The sequence below is a fragment of the Lycorma delicatula genome, chromosome 2 (genome assembly GCF_047948215.1).
Source record: "Lycorma delicatula isolate Av1 chromosome 2, ASM4794821v1, whole genome shotgun sequence".
NCBI classification, from domain to species: Eukaryota; Metazoa; Arthropoda; class Insecta; order Hemiptera; family Fulgoridae; genus Lycorma; species Lycorma delicatula.
The window spans coordinates 55,982,643-55,997,723 of record NC_134456.1 but is presented as its reverse complement, the minus strand read 5'-3'; the positions used below and the strand labels follow the sequence as shown (position 1 = coordinate 55,997,723).

Below are 15,081 nucleotides of genomic sequence, written 5' to 3'. Positions count from 1 at the left end.
GTTTGTCAGAAGCAAATCCAACGTAAGCAATTCAAATAGAAACAACATGGGCTAAAGACTGAACCGCAGGGATACGGAGGACAAGATGAATCCCGTTGATTGTACTACTAGACATTCAAAACGCCTTTAATAGTGTCCCCTGGCCGGTTGTGTTAAGGATACTGAGGTAGAAAAACATTAGTGATTATCTGTAGGGGTATTAAACAACTACCTGTATGATGGAAACCTGATGGCACTAACAGTGGAAGGGGAGGTTAGATTCCAAGTGTATGGGGGTATCCCTCAAGGATCGGTGTTTGCTCCGATCCTGTGGCACCTAGTCTTCGATGATCTCTTGAGGTTACAGTTCCTAGGGGATACATTCATCGTAGCATATGCCGACGATATGGTCGTCCTTGTGTCTAGTCAAACGGAGCAAGAGGTTGAAACAACAGCTACAGAGACCCTGACCCAGATAAGTGACTGGCTTAAAACAAAGGCATTGAAGCTGCGAAAAAGAAGACCGTGCTGGCGATGGTCGGAAGGAGAAGAATAAGAGACGACGGCATAGCGGTAGTAGGTTTTAATGAGCTGGCTAAGAGACAAATAAAATATTTAGGTGTGTGAATCGAGCGACCAGGTCTCTTCAGCAAACATATTACGAATATACCATAAAAGCGTATAAGTATACCTAAAGTATACATAAAGTACCATAAAAGCGGAAAAGGCAATCGGGACTCTGGGTAAGCTCATGGGTAATAGAAGGGGGCCCAGGGTAGATAAACGAAGACTGATACTATCAGCTGCCACCTCAGTGTTATTGTATGCTGTACCGGCCTGGCATGAGGCACTTCAGCGGAAAAGAAACGTTCAGAGACTACCCTCCCTCCAAAGGAGGGCAGCGCTAAAAATTACATCTGCATATTAAACGGTTTCTAGGGAGGCAGCAGAGGTGTTGGCAGGTGTCCCATCTATACACATCAGAGCTAACAAGCTAGTAAATACTTATGAAGGCATGAGAAAGGGATAAGCATATGAGCTACTCGTCACCGAATGGCAGACCGAGTGGAAAGCCTCAAATAAAAGTATGTGGACAAAGAGGCTAATTCCTAGTATAAAGCCACGGCTCAAAAGGAAGTGAGCATTTACTTGACTGGTCGTGATAAATTTGGTACATGCCTTCACCGGTTTTTTGTGTATATACTGCGGGGAAGAAGATTCTCCTAAGCACCCCTTTACATGTCTGAGATGGATTCAGATGAGAGAAGAACAAGGGGGACTTGACCGGTTAAACCCAGAAGAGACTGTCAATTACATGCTCACTGGGCAGAAAGAATGGGATGCTGTCGAGAAATATATTGTGGAGATAAACCCCCCCCCCCCCCGACTACCGTGGAGGTTGAGTAAAAACAATCCAAAATCCTCTGAGGGAGACAGAAGAACATGATCGGAGGGCGACGGAGAGGAGGACGGCTACCTGTGGAGCCATCGTTGGTCTGCGCTTGTGTGGATCGAAAGTGATGACACGGAGACTCTGAATCCCCTGAGCCCGATGGCACCTCCCGGGGTCGTGCGATGCTTAACTGCCGGTCCGGCCTCGGAAGTGGAGGGTCGGTGAGAGAGGATGTTTAGTCGGTAGGGCCAAGCACACATACGCACTCTTAATAACATCATACGAAACCTGTTAAGGTTCCGCAAAAAAAAAAAATAAATAAAATCAACACTTTTGAATTATTTCATGTATGTATAAATTATTGGATTCGTTACATTCAAACTTTCATCTTCAGAGACATTCACAGGGAGTTTTTTTTAATGTTTTTGAAGAAGGCATTAAAATATTAAAAACTTCACCCACCTTGTGTAAATAACAAGGAAAAGGTAATTGTAATTTTTTTTTCAAAGATGGAGTAGGTTTTTCCTCATTTAAATAATATTCAATAAAGTTTTTCTTTCATAATTTTTACGGCGTTGGCGTATTTTTATCGAATTTTTTGAAAAATGTAACTTCTGTTAGGGCTAGTTATAGCTATAGCCATAGCTATATATATATATATATATATAAAATTAACCTTTTTCCTTATTTCTAGCTCTCGAATCATTTCCCAAATTATTTCCTTTACTCTTGAATCACTCTGTAGATTTATTCATTTAATTGGTTTTTTATTAAAATTTTATGTTTTAATTAACATTTTAGGAATAAAATACGGGAAGGAAGGTAACACGCTGCACAAGAAACAGTTTAATCAAGCATTAAACTCAGTATATATATATATATATATATATGAGCTTTTTCCAATATACTAGTTTTATGAATGTTATTAGTGTAGTCCAGTATTTCAAAAAATTCGTTTGTATTGTAATTAATCAGTAGGTTTGACTGAAAGTCCAAATAATTTTATTATCATATCAAATTTCGATAAACATTTTTAAAAATATTATTCCTAATAAGCTAATTAAAAAAAAATTAAATTAGATGTGATATACTAACAAATATTTATGTATTATTTAAATATTACATTTATAATATACTCATTAAATATATATACATATATTAATATCATTATACATTATCATATAAATTATTATGTCAGAAAGATTTACAAAGAAATCTCTTATTATCAAACAAAATACTATTTGAACCTAACAACGATATAAAATGGGGCGTTGCCTAAGCTAACACCGTGCTTTTTCAGAGTTGGGAAAACACAGTTGGATTTTAGAGTTGTTACACATAACAAGATAGTAATGTTGAAACGAATATATTCCACCAATAATATTGCAAACTCTGATTAATCTCTTTTCAAGTTCCAACCGTTAGTTACAACATGCATTTGATATTAATCTACATCAATAACTTCCGTCAGTATTTAATCTTTTTATTGTTAAGAGATATTACATTCCCCAAACTCATAATATGACTAATAAACAACAAAAATAACCCTTGTTTTCTTCTTTAATTGTGAAATTAAGTTTTCTTGACAATATTTAACCACATGACAACAAGATATTCAAGTTTGATAATTATTTAGTTCATAAAATAAAAATCTACCTAAAAATCTTCTTCTACAATTACTTAATTATAATACTAAGTAAAGGCTAATTTTCCGCACAAAATACACTATAAATTATAATTGAATTGGAAACTATACCGAAATAGATAAAAAATATCCATAAATTATCTTACTACTCGTACATTAAGTTCTTTAGGAGATTACATGAAAACTGTCTAGTAAGTTAAAATAATTCTAATATACTGTTAGAATACATGGTGTATATCCCTTAAAAATAAGTTACCACTCGCCCATCATACACCCACTAAGAAGCTCAGATTTTTCATTAGTCTAAGAGTAAATTTTAAATCATATAATTTTTTTTTCAAAAATTGCCATAATTTTAATTTTATCCATTCAAATAAAATCTATTGTCCGTAATATAAAACTGAAAATGAATAATCTTTTATTAAGGTTCAATAATTTTTGTTAAATTTATGTAGGCAAATTTTTTCTCAAAGCAGTACGAATAAAATCATTTGATCGTTTTTTTTATAAATACGTACGAAAATAGCATAAGTTAATAAACAATTTTTTTATATTGTTTGTAATTAAAATTAATGGTTCTGTGATCGATCCAGGTCTGGCTTTCGTATGTCATAATTAAAAAAATTTCTGTACCATATTTCTAAGCAAAATTTCTTTTATGTATATAAATAATCCTTAAAATAAACTAATATATAATTTTACAGACAGCTCATACCTGAGTAAGTAACTGGGACAGTTGAAATTTATTACGCTGTCGACAGAACTGTTGTACCTGAAACAAAACGAAAAATAATTAAAAATAATTGATAACAAGCTTGTATACAATTCTTTAATAAAAAAATTATTGATAAATCTGCAATCTGACATCCATATTCTGGAATAAACTTTAAGACAGATTTTCATAACGTAATTAACACGGTTACTCAGATGTAATGTCGTTGGTAGCCTATGAACGAATTAACAATTCTTTAACGATCAAGAACATTAATTATCTATTAACTACGTCTAATTACTAGAGTACAAAAGTAAGCTTCTCTCAGTCATTAAATATGATTTTTAGTAGTAAGTAAACATCATTTTTAGTAGTAAGTCAATAGCTAGTCTTATCTTTAGCAATTCAACTACTAGGAAGCAATAATTTAATAATTCTGATATCAACCTTATCTCAACAAAAATATTTATCTTTCATCATTTAATTTAACGGGAGCTAATCGATAATGATCATTAATGATAAGGACTTCAATCTCAATAATCAAAGCTGACATTTACAGACAAGGGTATGAGTTTGTCAGTGTAACTAATAAATGATAGAACGGTAGATAACTGATAAAAATTTTCCGCAATTATTTCAGTTTGAAAACTGAAATTATGTATTGTATGATATAAATATGCAGTATGATATTGTAGAATTTTTCTGAAAATTGAACATCAAAACGTAGCTATAATATCAAATATTATAAATGCAAATATGAGAAAACCTTAATTGGCATCTACTTACAGCTTGATTATTCCAAAATTTATAAATATTCAAAATGAAAACGGATATAAACTGATAATAAAATTGAATAGTGGAAACAAAGTTTAATAAGACGGTGTATTTAATAAAGAAAGAATAGTTTTTCAATATCGAATACGATTGTTATTGTAAATTACAATAACATGAATTCTTTAAAGTTTCTTTCCCTAATTTCAAGTTAATTTAGTAAATTAATTAATTAAATTTACGGATATTTATCAATTCATTAAGCAAGTTAATCAATTCATTTAGTGAAAAGAATTCATTGTTTAAACGCCGATATGTTTTATTTATATCATTATATGAAAATATGAATCGTAATATCAATACCGAAATATTCCTGTAATTTATTTGCTGTAAGTTAATGAGAAATATATGACGAGGTAAGAACCTTTCTAACACCACAAATGTAGGATTAAAACATGAAACAGATAGACCATGTGATAAGTAACTTCTCTGTCTGAATTAATAGCATCGGATCTTTGAATACAGTATCGTCGCATTCGTAAGCGTAATGTGCATTTATTAAGGAGCAATATTAGATAATTTAAGTACATTCATAATGTCTGAACGATTTGTGGGTTTACTGGTTGTGCAGTACAAGACAATGACAAGAATTTTTGTAACTAATATACTGACCTTAAAAAATAGCGACTTTGGTATTACATGACACTCTGTAGAAAATTGATCAATATTTTGAACAAAATATTGATATTTTGAACAAAAATCTTATAATAAACTTTGTAGTTTAAATAGATGGTGGTACTGTTCACAAGGTTACTGAAAACTTAAGTTACGCGCTTACCGGATTCAAACAGTGCATAGATGTAGAAAAACCGACTTTAATAACAAATTTCAGTACAGCTATTTCATTCTGAACCACCTATATGAAAAGTGTATAAGGTTTAGAAAATAATTTTAATAACCTTTCCAAATAGATAAATAACCAACGTTATACCGATATTTTAAGATAACAAACTTTTCCCTGAAAATGCTTCGTATTATCTGAAAATTGGTCATTTTTTCTTGACGACGTAGGATCAACTTTTTACTGATGTTAACCGGTAAACATTATAGAATAATTATTACAAACTTAGCAGTTTTGTTAAAAATTTACGAGCGAGAAGTCTGGTGGTTACTACAAGACACCGCTATATGTCTTATCGGTAATTCAACTATGATGATGTTGAGTAAATTTTTCAATGATCGTCTAATTTTTCGCTGTCATATTCTTACTTGCAGGATTTTATTCTGAAAAAGTAATGTTTTCAATAACGACTAAAAACGTTGAAGAGTTTACAAGAGACAAATAAACTATTTTCAATATCAGTGAACATACGATTACTTCAATGACGAGTAATAAGAATATTTCAATGACCAATAATGAAAAATTGTGAAATGTAAATAAAGCATTATTAAATATGAAATAATTTACAATTGTATCATACAGTTTGATAAGTCTTTTTCAATAAATTATTTTTTTTAAGTGAGGGTTACGTGATTTTATATATATATATATTGTTAACAATACATACATACTCCATATATGAATATAAATCATCAACGAATTTGCTTTAAAATATCACTGTTGTTGACTTAAAAAAAGTAATGATTAAAAAGAGTCTGCTAGATCTTCAACTCGTACAAAGAGAATAATAATTAATTTTTTACAAACATTTTAATATCAAAATGAAAGTTGAATAATAAAATGTAAAATTCCCTTTTAAATATTTAGTCATTGCTTTCCAGCCAATTTGAGGAACCATTCCAAGCTTTTGTGAATAAAAAATTATATCAAGCTACAACGGTAAATTGACTCACAGGATTTTAATAACAAAAGTACAACCAGAGATTCTGAAAACAGGGAAATCACAACTAAATCAAAACGTTTAGTAAAACATGAAAGATATTCAGTCGTTCTCGTGGAAAGTAAAAACATTTGCTTGTTACAAATGTAAAATATAATTTTAGGCGGAATTTCATCTACCCGACGTTTTACTGAGAAATTAAATAAAAGATTGAAACAGGTTCAAAGTTTAATAGCACACGGATGTATAAAACAAGACTGTATTTCTTTCATCAGTTTTAATAATATCCATTTAAAAAAATAAAATAATGCGTATTAGCTTTTATGTCTGAAATAATGAAAAGAGAATCGTAAGTGAAAAATAATAGCTCACATTGCATCGACGATGTATTTTATAAAATATTGTTTGATTTTTATTTATAAAATATTAATTAATTTTTTATTTACTACCTCAGATTATTTTTTAATATTCTTCTACCAATGTCCTCATTTAAATAATTAATATATGTATATATATATATATATATATATATATATATATATATATATATATATGTTTATAAAATAATGTAAATTTAATAAATTATTGCAATTGATTATAATACTAAAACTGAATGAGCCATTCGAAATCTACAGAATTCTGGCTTAATAATTATTATCATCTTTTGTATTCTAATAAAAATGAAACAAACTCAATCACAAATTTTATGCTTGGCAACTATTACAGCATTGTTAAACGGCTGACGGTAACAAATTATTCAAAGAATTACCGTTTTTTCTTTTAGGTTATCTTTGTGCACATTTTATGCGATTAGATCAGTGGTAGTTTTAGGGCCGGAATGTCTTCTGACGCCAACCTATCACAAAGAACGAGGAATGGGATTTGTGGTGCATAAAAAGAGCAAAGTCTTACCAACATAGCACTCAAATTCTGAATCCAAAATTTACACACCAACCCTCACGCACGTACGAGCAAGAGCGCGCGTTCACACACTCACATTGAATTTTCATGAATTCAGGTTCTCATTTAATATATGTGCATTCATTCAAACTTTAAATTAACAGTTTTCATTATTGTCAGTTACCGTCATTGCTCGCTCGCTTGCCTGTATGAATTCATAACATTTTTGAAATAATTTTTTTAAGTTCGATTTTGAGAAAATACTTTCCTTCTTGCTTTCTCCAGAATTTTAAAAATTTTTAAAGAATTAATTCTTACTATTACACAACTTAAAGAGACCAAATATAAATTATTTATGTTGATAGATATGTAACGCAAAACAGACATAAAATGGATACATGGATAAACATATTAATGAATCAAAACACGTGGAAATTTGAGAACAAGAATTTTGTTTTTTTTACGTGTTACAATCTCAAAATCTTGAAAAATACAAATATCTGCGGAGTCGTTTATCGATTAATACTATTATTTTTCATGGTAGATTTAGTAAAGTTATCACACCCAAGAAAAAACTATAATAATTCCATAATATTAATAATCTTTACTTTTTTCTAAAATAATCTGAGGCGTTAAAGTTAGATCTGAAAAATCACGTGTATTTGTTTTTATAAGTTTATAAATACGAGCGTATACGGTATATCACACATAATGATTACAACATATTTCAACCGCTATTCTGTTTAATCTTTTTCCTGACGTATAGTTCATATAGAGAATGAATAATTCTGAGTGAACAATAGCTTTTGAGATTATAAGGGCAGTTATTGACAGGAATCAGAATTAATAATGACAGACGAATAAACGTACGGTACGTTATAAGACCACCAAAGCTCGGTTTATCTAATAAATTGCCCATCAGGTAATGACACCAGTGTTTCTGTAAATGAATGGACCGCTCACTAACAATCCCTTTTATACCACAACGAAACATTAACAGTAATTGCATCATTTATGCTAGTTTTTCGCTTCAGAAAACCAGAATCGAATTCTGCATACTTTATGTAATGTTCTTCATTATCAGTAAAACTCATTTTATATTTTCCTAAATTCAAATTTTAAGCATTATCACAAAATTTAAACCGTATTTTTTAAAAATAAATGTAAGTTTTGAGTTAAAATCATTTTTTTAACCTAATTTTATTTTACAAAGCTTTTTAACTTTTATTTTTACTCTCACTTCATTAAATCAATGATTAAAATTTTATTTAGAAAGAGTTTTTAGACATAAAAAAGGTAACCATATTATACTTATTGTAAAACAACTATGGTGTTTTATAAAGTGAATGAAAAAAAATTTGCATAAGGAAGTTTTCGCATCTGAAGTGTATAAAAGCTGTCAACGGTGTGATTCGTTTAAGCTTGTTATATCTGTTACATACAATACTACATGGAGAATTATAAGAAAAACATCATGTAATATTCTAATATTTACAGAAAGAAAAAAATATAAAAAAGAATCAACACATACTATATACAATAAAAAAATACATTTTGTTTTTAAAATATCCGCTGAAATTACTGCTTTTATTTATAATATTTTGATATTTACACTTACAGAAAAATATTCCAGTGAAAAAAAAAAATGTTCCATTGGGTATCAGATAGATATTTTCACACTAGCAAATAGTGTGGATATTTCCACACTAACAAAATTCAGAGTATGGGGGAGCTAGGATGCTCTTAGTAAAGCCCAGCCCTAATATTCAGATATATATATATATATATATATATATATATATATATATATAGACTGTATCTGCATTATAATGCTATACTAGCTAATGCTAGTATACTTTTCCGGTAGTTATTTAATAATACCTACCGGAAAAGTAATTTATAGAGGCATAAATTTGACTTCGTGACCGCATAATAATTGTTGATGAGTAATGAGTTGTCCTTCTTATGAGTAAAGATGCTTAGAAATTGTTATTCTAAGGAACTGAGAATGTTATCTCAATCAACACTGATTATTTTAGAAAATTAAATAAAGAATAAAGCTGAATCAAGAAAAGTAGGTAACAGTTGTCAAACACCATTTTTATGATTTTAACAGGTGTTTCGAAAGGAAAATCTGCTTTGTGATATATTAACAGTGTCAGTGTTGCAAAGATACTTACTTATCTGTTTTTAATATTTGTCCAAAACTTATATAGTTACAGTTATATGTAGCTTAGTCGGACATGTTCATTTTAAAAAGTTACAAACAATAAGCAATCACATCTTAAATATTTAAGGGTTTATAGAAAAAAGACATAAATATATTTATTTCATAACAAGGAAGTACGTGTTTTTTAATATCTTTGAAATAGTAACTTGTGAATTTATTTGCAAAGGTTAGCAAATAATTTATCATTTTAAAGTAAGTATTAAATTAACATATATAAAATGTAATAAACAAAAATTAATTTACAAGCGTATCATGACATTCATTCGCACAAGTTTAATTGATTCTAATTAAAATCGTGTCCTATATAAATGGAGGTAAATAAAACCAATCCGGTCGGAGAAATCATAAACGAATGAAAAACCTCATTAATAAAAAGTAAAGGATCAGGTCAGGTAATTCAACGGTTACATTTCCGAAGGGAAACCTAACCACCACATAATAAATCTGACAATAATTTAAACACGCTAAAGTGTGACTGATTAGTTTTGACAATAGAATTTACTACTACATAATAATTGTAATACGAGGCACACTATTGAAAAGAACTTTGCGATTAAATGTTTCCAAATAAAATAATAATTAGAATATGGAATGCAAGAAACAAGAAAGAAAATATGAAATGTATCAAACATGCATTTTGAAAGTTATAAATAAACTTTCTTTTCTTGATATAAAATTCAACTTTTTCTAACTTTTCCTTGTTTTATTCAACTTATCTTAAACTATTTTGTTTAAAATTAAATTCTTTACAAGTTTTGTTTAAAAATTTTATGTGTTTATTGATATTTAACAGAACTATTTACGTTAAACATAAAAAACAGAGTTTTTTACCCCAATTTATTGGTTTTCATTCCAGATTTCTCAAAGGCTATTACAGATACGGTTCTGGACCTATTTTATTTGATCTTTCAGGTTAAAAATCATAAGAAATCACTAATTTCGCTTCTTAATTATCCTAAAAATTTCACTTCGATCACATCTCTCCGGAGTAGGTGAAATCCGAGCGAAATCTTTCACTAATCGTAACTCGCAAACGAAGGAATTTAGAGCATAAGTTTGCAGGTCATTTTCATTTATTTTCACGAACCGAATTGGTTTAGAAAGTTCCGTGAGAGCTTTGGATACACTCTGAATGCATAAATAAAGCAGAACACAGTTTTGGGGTAAAGGTTACAATGCAAAATTAATACTCAAAAACGTAGTTCCCATTTCCTTCACTATCTCTTTTCGTTATTCATCTTCATTCTACCCGTCTCATTACTTGTCTGGTTCTTTTCATCAACATATACATATGTATAATCTTATTTACATGTGTGCGCGTATCACAGGTATAAATTAATAAAATATCCATTAAATATCCTTAATATTAATCCTTATTATCCCTTGTGATATATTGGCCGTGTCGGTGTTGTAAAGATATTTATCTAACTGTTTTTAATCTTTCAAAACTTGTATAGTTACAGGTATACGAAGCTTAGTCATTGACATGTAATTTTAAAAGTTACAGAACGATAAGAAATCATATCTTAACTAAAAAAAAAGACACCAGTTTATTGTTTAGTACAAGTTCAATTCGAAGTTTTAGCGCACATCTATGTGTGTCGCACATTGGCAATCTATACGTCCACACATAGATGCGATGAAACGCACGCACGCACGCGCATGCGCGCTCAGAGAGGGAGGAGAAGGAGTGAAAGAACAATTTAAACTGCTATACGCCCTTCTGGTAAACATTTTGCAAAAAGCAACTTTCTTTATATCTTGAAAACCGTCGGAACTATAAGCTGTCTGTTGGTTATTGTGAGCGTTGTAACCGTCCGTGAGGGAAAAACGAACAGCTTGAGTAGGATCAACCATTTGGTCACTAGAAGTAAGGCGATGCCAATTCCTTTAACGACTTCCTTGGTAAAGTAGTGTGCTGAAATGTTACACAGAGGGGAAAAATTATTGCATACAGAAATCTTTTATTCTTTCAAGTAAAACTATCTAATCCGTTTATAAATCAATAAATACATAAGATTCAATCAGTTTTTAATACAAATCATTCTTAATCACTGGATATTTTTATGAAATTTTAATTTAAAAGTACAGTTCTCACTGAAAGTTCTGTTTAAAATGTTTAAAGATACAATCATAAGAGCAATGAGTATCGCTTAAAATTTAGATAAAATTACCCGTTTATTCTCTTCTAATACTGTCCGTAGCTATAAGTATCTAAAGATAAAAACCTCTGGTTTTAAATCTAAAAAATAATGGTGACATTTTCAGGTCAGTTTCCATGGTTACAGAATTAGTCTGTAATCAAAACGTCGACATGGGGAGTGTAAATATAGGATCAAAATAAACTTAGACGAAGGCGAAAAAACAGCTTTTTTGTACATGAACAATACAGGTTTACAATGTGTGTGTGGGTGTGTACGCACACACACACACACACACACACACACACACACACACACACACACACACACACACACATATATATATATATATATATATATATATATACCATACGTACAAGACAAAAATAAACTTTTGTTTCTATTCCGGCTAGAACATTCTTACTAATAAAATAGTCCTACTTCATCATTAATTTTCAAACGTTTTTCCTATTATCCGCAATGCATCTGTTAGGTTGTTAATTACTCAAAAAAAAGTAATAAAATAACATAAAATACCGGAAATAATAAAGTACAACAAATGTAAATCTCCAATAGAACAAAACTAGAATCACTTTTAAAAACTGAAAGGAAAATTTTAAGAACGACCCATGGGCTAAGAAAAACGAAAGGCGGATATAGAATGAAGTCAAACGAAGAAATACAACAAAGAGAAAATTAAGAAAACATACATAAAATGTTTAATGATTTAGAAACTACAATCCGAAAGAGAAGATTAAATTTTGTGGGACATATGATTCGAATGGATCTAGACAGATAAAACAAAAAACATTTTGATTAATTTTGGCAATATAAAACTCCGCCTCCATACGTAAAACAAGTAAAGGAAGACCTAAATAAAGCAAATATAGAATTAAAATATCGTTAAGATAGGGAAAAATTTAGAGAAAAAATCCGTACAATAGAGGTTCATCTGAATCCAAAAACTAAAAGAGAGCTCACGCGCTGGACAGCAGAACGAAACACACAGCATAGTGAAAGATTGAAGAAATTCTTAAGGAGAAAAAGGAAAAGTTAGAAGAGAAGAAATTAAAATGATATTTTAGTGGTCCTTTGCAGGCCTGTACGATAAAAAATGCTGGAATTAATTTTAAGAAAGTTTGATGGGTGAATTTTCCTAATCCTGTTTTTTATCCATTCTACATTATACATGTGGCTTTCACCTTGTACATAATCTTATTTGAGAAGATTTTAGACAAAACTTAAAGTAGAATTTCCAAGGAAGTTTTTTTTATTTCAAATCGGAACTTTGATTCCCTATTAATAAAAATAATAACGTTTTGTGATTTACTGATTTTTACTCGATGAATTAATAAAATTAGTTAACGGATAAAAATTAGAGGGAAAAGATGTGAAACAACTTTCAAGAATTTTCTGAAATTTTTAAATAACTCTTCTTGATAAAATTATAATAAAATACCATTTTAAGTATAATTTAGTAATGAAATAGTGAAACTCATAAATGACACTGAAATTAAAAAGTAATAAAATTCAAAATATATTCTTTCAACTATAAAGATAATTATGTGATAAGTAACACAACCTAATAATAGTGATTTTTTTTAAAGCGTCTATTTGGATACTTAATCAAAAACATTTTTCCGTCAAAAGATTTTCCTCATACTTTTTCCATTTATTAATTGGTTGTAAGGGAAAAGATCTATCAGTGATTACATTTTCATAAGAAATGTTGTTCAACGGTATATTCCCCAATTTTAAAGTACATTTATAAGAAAACCACATAAAGAAATTATTCTAGTATAGTCTCTGATAACATATTGTTGGTTAGAACGACAGTAGGATTTTAGGTATCGACAGAGAAGGTAATACAATTATATAGATTTCGTAGTATAGAAAAAATTACAAAGTAGTTTTTGGAACATAATCAGGAATTAATGAACAAATGAGGCAAATGATGTGTACAAGTTTCATTTATGAGTCGGTATAAAAAGAAAGTACAAAATCAAAAACCGTGTTCAAACGCAGAAAAACGTTTATGAAAAGTAAAACCCTTTCACTTAAGCTGAAAATATTAAACCCAAAACGTGCCCGATTACTTGAACAGGAATTAGTAGCGTTAAAATAATAACACTCCCTTCGCGGCTTTGCTCACGCTGTACGGTTGCTGGAATTTCCCGTCGCGATCGATTTTTTGTTTATTTTATGTTTCTTGGTCAAGTAACAGAAGGTACGTGCAGTCACTGGCGTCGCACAAAGAACAACGGTGGAACAGGCTGTGTTGGTTGAGCCGCTGTGCCGTACACCATCGCTACTCTTAAAAAAATCGAAATTATAAAATCCAGAAAATGGATTTAGATATTTTTTAGAATATTTACAAGCCCAAATCTAGTGAATATGTCGTTTATTATGGTCGGAAATGGTGAAAATTTGCAACTGTTCTTCAAAATATTGTTAACTTATTCACCCCTTTCAACGTCAAATTTCGAAAAATCTAAAACATTTTTTAGATATTCATATGAAGATTACATAGAAAAAATCAAGCTGATATTTACATTTGTTACCGAGAAAAAAAAAATAGTCGGGTTTCAAAAAAAAAATTCGGAAATTAATTTTAATTGTTTAAACTCGCATTTTCAAAAATCTACAAATTGTTTTTTAGATATTCGAATGATGATTACATTCACAAGACGTCATTATCAGTTAATTTATTACACAGAAACTCAAAAAATTGTTACTCCATTTTAACCCACAACTTTCTAAAAAATCCTTTCTTAGTGTCCACTTACACGGTAAGAAGAATTAGTATACAAATTTTCATACAGTTGTCTTCAGTAGATTTTGCTTGGCGTTGATTATAATCACTCCCGATAAGTTTTTTCTCACACACACACACACACACACACACACACACACACACACACACACACACATATATATATATATATATATATTAGTAATTCTAACTCTAGAAGTTATATTTTTAAAAAAAATTACGACTTAACTACGTCGACGCCGTGAAAATTATGAAAGAAAAACTTTATTTAATCTTATTTAAATGAAGAAAACTAACTCCATCTTTGAAAAAAACAATTACAACTATTTTTGCTTGTTATTTACATAATAAGCTGTGTAATTTTTTAATGTTTTAGTACTACCTTCAGTAACATTAAAAAACTCCCTTTAAAGATGAAAGTTTAAATTTAACGAATTTAACTATGTAAGTTCAATTGTTTATAGGTACGTGAAATATTAATAAAATTTTCAGATAACTACTACTGATAATTAGTATCAGGTCTATTCCAACGGTTAATTTAGAAGGACAATAGGAAACAAAGAAATTCTATGATCGTTGTTCTGCGTTGTATTTTCTTAACTTGCTATATCGTAACCAAAGAAAAATATAATAAATAAATATTTTTACTTGTAGTTTGTAAAAATATAACCAAAGATTTTTAATGTTCTTGTTAGA

The 15,081-nt window shown here is 29.7% G+C and overlaps 1 long non-coding RNA gene across 1 annotated transcript in view; it reads right to left on the bottom strand.

Moving 5' to 3' along the window:
• The window catches only part of LOC142318818 (uncharacterized), a 115,540-nt gene that overhangs the window by 40,739 nt on the left and 59,720 nt on the right, over nucleotides 1-15,081 (bottom strand). Inside the window, exon 2 of the long non-coding RNA XR_012755049.1 lies at nucleotides 3,733-3,789. This is a non-coding gene — a long non-coding RNA (uncharacterized LOC142318818). The remainder of the gene's footprint in view (nucleotides 1-3,732; nucleotides 3,790-15,081) is intronic.